At 43.6% G+C, this 9,527-nt stretch overlaps 1 protein-coding gene across 1 annotated transcript in view; it reads left to right on the top strand.

Moving 5' to 3' along the window:
- The first annotated feature begins 492 nt into the window (after positions 1-492).
- LOC135102341 (receptor-type tyrosine-protein phosphatase U-like) overlaps positions 493-9,527 on the top strand; it is a 158,066-nt gene continuing 149,031 nt past the window's right edge. Inside the window, exon 1 of the mRNA XM_064007427.1 lies at positions 493-512. The gene's annotated coding sequence lies outside the window, so the exon portion shown is untranslated. The remainder of the gene's footprint in view (positions 513-9,527) is intronic.

Here is a 9,527-nt window from a genome sequence, read left to right as displayed (position 1 = left end):
TTACAAGACAGTATGTACCAACAGCAGCACTCAATGACACAATAAGTGCAGAATCATCTATAACTTTCAGGGAAAGAGAGAGAGAGAGAGAGAGAGAGAGAGAGAGAGAGAGAGAGAGAGAGAGAGAAATATATTTTCCTTCCCTTCTCTTTTTTACCTTTTTTCCAAAAGAGACAGAAAAGAAGCCAGTTCATGGAATGTAAAAAGTACTCTAGTTAAGTTAGTCATTATTATTATTATTATTATTATTATTATTATTATTATCATTATTATTATTATTATTATTATTATTGCTGTTGTTATCATTATTATCAATATTATCATCATTATCGTCATCACCGCCGCATCCGCCTCAAAACCTTCAATAAGCATATTCTTTTCTCGGCAGGCAGCGCCACGTGATCCCGTTGCTGCAACACACTAAAGTCAATCGTCGATTCTTTATCAGCACTTCCTTCATTTCTTCACTCCACCGCCACGACTCAGCCGCTGTCCCGCCACAGTTGTTATGGGTGAGTGTTGCACTTTTCAACTTGTTCCTCGGCCCTTCTCACAGCACTTTGTCTAGTGATTGTGTTGACTTACTCCCGTGCTTGACCTGTTGCTCGTGTGCAGTTGCAAGAGCGCTCTAACTGTAACTCCCTAATTCTAGCAAACTACTATCCATACCTTCGTTCCTTTGAATGGTATAATCTTTAAAATTGCCCCTCCCCCTCCAACTTCCTTTTCTTTCTTCCATTTTCTCTGTTTAGACAGTTCTAGTAAACCATTATATGTATTCTTGTTTTTTTTTGTATGGCAATTTTTTCTGAAAACTTTTATCATACTTTCCCCATTATCACTGATTAGACAATGGCTATGGAGATAGTGTGTCTCTCCAAAACGCTGGAAAATATGGCAGCCTCATCTAGCCAGTGGCAGCATTGTAATAATGTGTTTGATCCTAACTCATCGTCACCCCAACCAAGAGCTGTGTGGCCTCCTGCCTCAATTGTTTACCCCGTTTATGCCTTTGCTTCGACTTGAACTGCTGCGAGTGAAATATCAAGCTAGACACCTTCGGAAATGAATAGCTCTTTGCATTTGATTTCCCATTTTTTGTCCAGCAGCAGTACGGTTTTCTCCCCCTATCTCCCCTTCTTCATTCTCTCTCTCTCTCTCTCTCTCTCTCTCTCTCTCTCTCTCTCTCTCTCTCTCTCTCTCTCTCTCTCTCTCTCTCTCTCTCACCCCTGTGGCTTGCCTTCACAAGCAAAAAAGACATAGTGCTAAACGAAAAAAAAAAAAAAAAGGAAAACAAACTAAATATAAAATGAAATTCAACTCATCCATCAGGTGAACATGGACTGTCCTGTCTCGTGGCCTCGGCGAATCTTGAGTCTTGCTGTCGTTGACAGTATTGGATTATCGGTGAACTGGCTACCAAGTACCACCTGTTGTTGAGCAGCTTGGGTCAGACGCGAGTATCAACTGCACCTGCAGTCACCAGAGTCCCGCCGCCTTTTCCCTGCACGTTATGAATTACAAGTTTTAGCTCTTGGGAAAACAGAAAATGAAGATCTAGTCATAACTATAAACAGTGTATTGTTGTACCGGCAGAGGATAATAGTGAAAAATTGATGTAGCGGGAAGCTACACACACGCGCTCGCGCGCGCGCACGCACACACACACACACACACACACACACACACACACACACACACACACACACACACACACACACACACACACACACACACACACACACACACACACACACACACACACACACACACACACACACACACACACACACACACACACACACCAGTCAATATGAATTCAGTGCAAGACTCAGACATTAGGGAGGTGGAGCCGTGAGGCACGCCACGATATCTCAAGGCGTCTTGGGGGTTGCAGGACTAATTGCCGGCTCACAATATCAAACTTGCTCTGCGTCGCGTGCCTGTCATGTGTTGGGCGAACGGGGTGTGGGGTGAAATAGGACAAACTCAGATCGTGTCCCAAAATATAAAACATCAGAGATAAACATTAAGTTTCTTTATTATGTGCATAGACAAGTACCCAAGTATGAGTACATAGTCAAAATAACATGACATATTTACACATATAGACTGCCAGCCTCGATACAAAATTAAAAGGTGAAAATTATTCCAGGACAGATAGAAGCAGAATACAATTTTTCCTAAAAAAAAAAAAAAGAATCTCAAAAGAAAACAGTCGCTTAAAAAGTTTCATGTTGGATATTTATTGGAAAGCTTTTGCTGAACATCATGTTTTCTTAAGTCACTCGAGACGGATCTCGAAGGTGGTGGGGGAGTCCTGAGCCGAGCTTACGATCGCAGAACTCCAGGGCGAGGGTGGATGAAAGGCGTAGCTGGCTGGCGGTGACAGGCGGCGTGGTTGGTTGCCTTCATGGTTGATGGTTGACTGACTGATGTGCATGCTTTTACCTGTAAGTGTGGAGAGACCGCGTGACCATTTGGCCGAGACGCCCTGCCCTTCCCGTGACACTGTATGGACCACCAAGCAGACCTCACCTGGGACACCTGTACTTATCTATTTCAGTAACGGGTAACTGTCTGCGTGGGTGCAGACAACAAGATCAGAGTATCAATCCCAATATATAAATGAAATTTAAAAATTACGATTGGTATTATGATTTTTTTTTTTTTTTTTTTTTTTTTTTTTTTTTTTTTTTGCCCCTAGAGGATTTTTCCCATGAACGTCAATTGTTTAACAACCCTTCAGGCTGTGTAGTATTACTGTAACTAGAAGAAAGCGATAAATGAGTGTGTAATACTGCACGAGCCACGACTTTTTTCCTTGAGTAGAGAGAAGCCTCGCGTTGCTTTTTAAAATCCCTCCCGTAAAATAAAAATTCGGCGTTACCAAAGGTTTCAGAACACTAATTCCTGCTTTCAACAACTCCGTCATTCCGATACAAACTCGCAGGCGGTGTCAAATCTCTGTCGCTCAGCATGGAGACGTTTCATGAAGTTCCCTATTCCTCACAGTTCATAAGTACAAACATGATAAACAAAGCATCCTACACTTAAATGTCACTGACTGAATTTTGTAGACATGTATATTAATGTAGTGTGTAAATGGTCTGTAATAACCACCGTATCATTGAATTTTGTTGGGTTATCTTACCTTAGCTCACCTTACTTTACTGAGGTGCTAGTCTTGTGACGTCGGAGATCGTGGACTTCCATCAATCTCTGTCATTTCCATCTTCACAACTTCTGTCATGTTAAGTCTTCCCCCATAAATTTGCCGACCTCTCGCTTTAAAAGTGGAGATCAAGAGGACTTATTGAAAGAAGAATATCATGCAGTATTCGTAAAAAAAAAAATGGTAAGAAGAAAATCAAACCAATCACAATACTCGTAAATGACATCTTGTTTTTGGGAAAAAAATGATCTTCAGTGACACACCCGACAGCCGCCTACCGCCGCGCGCTGCTGCTGGTATGCTGGTGTCGGGACTTGGGCTCAGCAGTCATGAAGATGCATAGTTATGTACTGTTGTACTTAAAAGTGCTGTTGGTGGCTACAAGTCGTCTTCATGGGGAAAAAAAAATGAACGGATACCCACACATTGATTAAGAAAGGAGAAGAAAATGGGGAAGGTGTGGCAGTTGCATGATGGAAACCACAAAACATCGTATCCTGTGCATTTTTTCATCTTTATTTTATTTCTTTATTTTATTATTTTATTATATTTTAAGAATGAACGAAAATTATGCCTCTTCGAGTTCATCCAGACCAGAGCTCATGTGAAAATCAATGGAAGTTTTTGTTGTGTTGGATACAGTTTTTCATACTTGATATACGCTTGCGTTATTTAATCTGCTTTTTTCATTCCTGTATGGTGCACTTAGAAAAAAAAAAGTTTCGGAATGAAGGCTGTTCTACGCATCGCAGCTTCTACAGCACCGCGTTGTTCCTTTTTCTGTTTGAGAACCATTCCTGTTCCGAGGCTGGCTTTGAGTTGTTAGGATTTACAGTCACTTGATACTGAGGCGGGTGGTACTCTGATCATATCGGCTTCAGGTCAAATGGTCCTCAAGACAAATCGGCCTGAGTCCAAAGAGGCCTCAGGACGCTTGGTGCTCGAGACGCATGGTAAATATCTCTAGATACAAATGTCTGAACTGCAGGCTTCATGAAGGCAGCGTGTGGATTCACACACACAGATATAACGTTCACCGATCCGTCCACTATTTACTCAACTACATCCACCCATCCACTCAACCATTCAACCTTATCACTCACTCACATCCACCCACCCAGTCATGATGGCTAGACCTACCGGTATGAGTTGTCAGTTATGCCACGCTGGGTGGTTTATGCATTTATATACGAGTACACCATTGTCTAATGTTTCGCAGTCACGCTCTCCATCACGCTTTGCCACACACACTGCTGGCAAGAGATACTCATTTTTACTGCCAGTGTGTGTGTGTGTGTGTGTGTGTGTGTGTGTGTGTGTGTGTGTGTGTGTGTGTGTGTGTGTGTGTGTGTGTTTTCTCTCTTTGAGGAGCTGCACACCATTGTCTGGTATGATGTTCTCTCTCTCTCTCTCTCTCTCTCTCTCTCTCTCTCTCTCTCTCTCTCTCTCTCTCTCTCTCTCTCTCTCTCTCTCTCTCTCTCTCTCTCTCTCCAGAGAAGATCGAGATATTATCACATTTACGTCGCTAGATTGGCATTGTGTGTGTGTGTGTGTGTGTGTGTGTGTGTGTGTGTGTGTGTGTGTGTGTGTGTGTGTGTGTGTGTGTGTGTGTGTGTTTGGTATCAAAGGTCTCTCTCTCTCTCTCTCTCTCTCTCTCTCTCTCTCTCTCTCTCTCTCTCTCTCTCTCTCTCTCTCTCTCTCTCTCTCTCTCTCTCTCTCTCTCTCTCTCTCTCTCTCTGGCAACTCAAGCTGGCAGCGGGCCGCACTGTCTCGGGGTATGTATACAATCACATGGGAACAGCAACATTTCCAGAAACATCACAAACATATCCATTTAAGCAAAGCCTGAAATGTTTTTCACTATTTTTCACTATTAAAATGCATTGCTTTCTATAAAAACAGACAAATGATTGCATTGCTTCCAAAAAAATACAAAGGTAAGGCGAAGGTGTCCCCTTAACCCGTCGGGTCAACACTTTTCTACCCTTCCCGCCCTCGTCGCCGCTGTTTCAAACACATCCGGGGGGATGGGGAAGATTAGGCGTTTTCAGTAGTGTCACCGACAAGTCAAACGCTTTGCTCGCAAGGCATACGAAAACATGAGTGCCTAGTAGAGCGTTTGCCCTTCCATGCCCAAAGGGTAAACAACCAATTAGCGAGCAGTAGAACATCAGAACATCATTTAAGTTCCCATAGGAATGTGTTTTGAAGAATAAAATATAGAATATAATATTTTTTGAGAGACCGAGAAAATTGGTATTATATAAAGAAACATTTCTTTTCTTGTCATTTGACATTAAAAAGAACCTGAAATTGACATAAGGCAAGGGAGAGAAGGGAAGCTGCTGCGTTTTCTGGTGACATTTCGCATCCTTTTGACCAGCAGACGTTTTGTCCGACCCCATTTCGTGTATGACTTTAATCCCGGCGCTTTTTTTTTTTTTTTTTTTTTTTTTTTTTTTTTTTTTTTTTTCTTCTTCTTCTTCTTCTTCTCTCCATCATCTCTCAACATAATCATGTGCGGGCGAGTTTATATATATTTCTGCAATATTATAGTTGACATGAAACTGAAACAGGGAGAAAATTATAGTTGGCTAAGAACTCATACATGCAAACTCTAAACACGAGCACATGCTGCCGCCACGCACCTTAAGTAATGGAAGCATACTTGTCCAACACGCTCTGCTGGGCACGTATGCTTCCGTTTGTCTTGAGAGCGAAGCATTGATCCACCCATCCACAATCACAACCACTCACTAATCCATCCACCCATCAGTCCATTGTCCACTGACCCTCCACCAATCAACTCATTCATACTCATCCATCCACCCATCTACTCACCTACATCAAGCACCATCCACATCTCATCCACACATCCTGTCACCCACCCACTCGGCAATCCATGCATTCCAAGTATCCATTCACACATCAATCCATCCGCCTATCCATTCACTCACCCATCCACTTACCCATCCATTCAACCACTCATCCACTTACGCATCCCTGTATATCACCAAGGCTGTAAATGTCACAGCTGTATCCGCCCGCGTACCTCATAGGGCGCCTTCATTATCTGACCATTGCGTCATCGTGTCTCTCTCTCTCTCTCTCTCTCATCTCTCTCTCTCTCTCTCCTCTCTCTCTCTCTCTCTCTCTCTCTCTCTCTCTCTCTCTCTCTCATCTCTCTCTCTCTCTCTCTCTCTGAGTGGATCAGTGGATGAAAGACGGATGTGACGAGTAAGTGGCTGTGTGGAAGGGTAGATGGGGTGGGTAAGTAAATGGGTGGATCAGTTGATTTATGGATGGGTGAATTGTTGTGTGGATGAATAACTGGATAGGTGGGTGGATGGGTGAGTGAATGGGAAGGTGGATTGGTAAGTGGGTGGTTGGATGTGTGGAAGTGTGTGTGGATGGATATTTGGCTGGGTGAGTAGATAAATAAGTCAATGTGTGTGTGTGTGTGTGTGTGTGTGTGTGTGTGTGTGTGTGTGTGTGTGTGTGTGTGTATGGATAGATATTTGCTTAGGTGGATAGATGAGTAAGTCAGTGGGTGTGTGTATAGAGGGCGTGTGTAAATGGGTAGATGCACTGATGTGTAAATAAATGGATGGGTGGATGGACTGATATGTGTATGGAAGGGTGAGTGAATGAGTGGATAGATGGATTGATGAGTGAATGGGTTGTTCTCGTAGCTAGGTGTGTAAGTAGATGGGTGAATGGGCGGGTCATTGCGTGGGTAAGTGGATGATTGCGTGAATGTTTGTGTGGGTAGTGGGTGGATGGGTGGATGGATGAGCGGGTGAGTGCCGCTCTTCGCTACGGACACCGAATGACACAAAAGGCAACGTAGCGGAAGTCGGCCGCGCGAAAATCTTCCTACAGAGGTAAGAAAGAATAATGCGCGTTCACACACACACACACACACACACACACACACACACACACACACACACACACACACACACACACACACACACACACACACACACACACACACACACACACACACACACACACACACACACACACACACACACACACACACACACACATTCTTGGTAAACTTTCGTAATCATCACAACAGGAAACGAATCTAAACTGTTCCACTGCCATTTTTTCCTGCCATTTCCCTTCCCATCTCCTTCTTGAAAACTCCCTCGCCCTGCCATGTCCCCTTTCCCTGCCTTAGCCTCCTTCCCCTCCTCTGCCTTTTTATTTCACTTATTCTTCTCCCAAAGATATTCCTGCACCGTTTCCTGCCGCCTGATGGAAACCTCGCTCACGCCCTCCCAGCTGGCAAAGCGAGTCGCCTCTACGCTGCCGGCGCCCTTCAGTGGCACCCACAAAGACCCACTTCCAGTCCTTCCCGGCATCACTTCTGTGGAGAACTTGAAAACTTGATCGAAATATACTTCAACATAGAGGGGGGATGGGGAGAAGGGAGAAGACATATGATTAGTGATTGGAAGGTTTATAGGACTTTGCAAGAAAAAAAACGCAGCTGGAAAAAAAAAAAAAAATAGTGGAGCACGGTACCTGTTCCTGACATGCCGATGACCATGTTCGCTCGGGATACATGATGGTGTCAGTGGCACGGATGAGGCTTCAGATGGCACGTAAACAAGAGAGAGAGAGAGAGAGAGAGAGAGAGAGAGAGAGAGAGAGAGAGAGAGAGAGAGAGAGAGAGAGAGAGAGAGAGAGTACTGTACATGGGAATGCCTGAGTTCGAGTCTCAGGCGCGGCGAGGCAGATGGGCGAGCCTCCTAATGTGTGGCCCTGTTCACCAGCAGCAAGGAGGCTCGGGATGTGAGCCGAGGGGTTGTGACTTCGTTGTTCCGGTGTGTGGCGTGTGAATGGCCTTAGTCCTACTTAAAGATCGGTCTCTATGAGTTCTGAGCTCTTTCCGTAGAGGAACAGCTGGCCGGGAGACCGGCAGACAACCTAGAGGTGAATAACACACACTTATGCACATGCGCGCTTACGCATGCACGCACGCTAGGGAGAGAGAGATTGAAGACGTAAAAAGGGGGAAGTTAATCCAGGTTTTTGCTAGCGTCCAGTGTCATGTTAGGAAGGTGGAGAGGGCAGAAGAGAAAGGAAGAGGAGGAAGGGAGAGATGTACTCGTATGAAGGAAGCGTCTGAAGTGAAGGGAGTTGGGAGTTTGCTGTCGCGGGATGTACAGTTCTGAGGATTATTTATTTATTTATTTATTTATTTATCTATTTATTTATTTGTTTATTTATTCTTATTATTTTTAATGTGTCATGCTGTCTCACTGAAATGACTAGGTGACGGTTTGGTTGTTTAACGCACTGACTGATTGGAAGGGTGAATGGCCTAGCGGCTACAAACAATTGACTGGAAACTTTATTGAACAAACGACCTGACTGAATGCCAGACTGTTATTTAACTGACTAATTACCTGACTTGCTTAAAGATATAGTAAAGATGCTAAGTTGCTGAGTGACGGGTGAGCAAGTGTGTAATTCACTGATCAGACTAGCTAACGGATTGACCGCCGTAGTCATTCAAAGAATCACTAAACGACTCACGGAAGAATCACTGACTTGCTGACCGCGGAATAGTGATGGCAGACGGTACCGATGTTTTTATCAATTTGAGAGAGGTATACACTTGAGGTTCAAAGGACAAGGACTTGAATTCCTGAACGATGTGCTCTCTCATCGGGACTATTTCTTAAATCCACAGAGATGATTCGCCTGGTTCTAATGGGTGTCTCTCTCATTAATGATGCAGGTCCTTGATAAACTATCCATTTACATGTGAAAAAAAAAAACACTTGAAAACCTTAATAAGTCTTACAAAAACATGTCAAAAATAAGAGACAAGACGACGATATTTTTAGGAATACGGAATACGACCTCTGAGAGCTGCAGGCGACAAGCACCACAGCAGAGATGAAATATGCGCATGCCTTTAGAAAAAATAAATAAAAAGAAAATGAAAAAAAATAATTGTTCATCTGACTATAGCTTATCTAAACTTGTATTACTCTCAGACAGTAAGTGCTGCTTTAATGTAGCTACAGCCTGTATGATAAAACAGGCGGGTGTTGGTTTAATATGGGTTTGATAGGAATATTTATTGAGAAACCTTGTACCACCGACCAGACTTGTGACGCAAACCCCAAACTCAGGCCGCGGTGCGTAATGGGAAAGTCTTCAAGTGAGTCAGAAAAACCAACGAGGGGATCACAAGGGAAGTAAGTGGACATTAGTAGCACCAAGAGGGGAAACACAGAGAGAAAGAATTTTTTTAGGGAGATTAGAAAGGGAAAAGAGAACAAGTGAAAGAATACCCAGATAGAATGAGTGTTTGGTACCTCTAATT

The sequence above is a fragment of the Scylla paramamosain genome, chromosome 7, assembly GCF_035594125.1.
Source record: "Scylla paramamosain isolate STU-SP2022 chromosome 7, ASM3559412v1, whole genome shotgun sequence".
Taxonomy (NCBI): Eukaryota; Metazoa; Arthropoda; class Malacostraca; order Decapoda; family Portunidae; genus Scylla; species Scylla paramamosain.
Note: the sequence above shows the minus strand (reverse complement) of the source record. Positions and strands in the feature narration are given on the sequence as shown.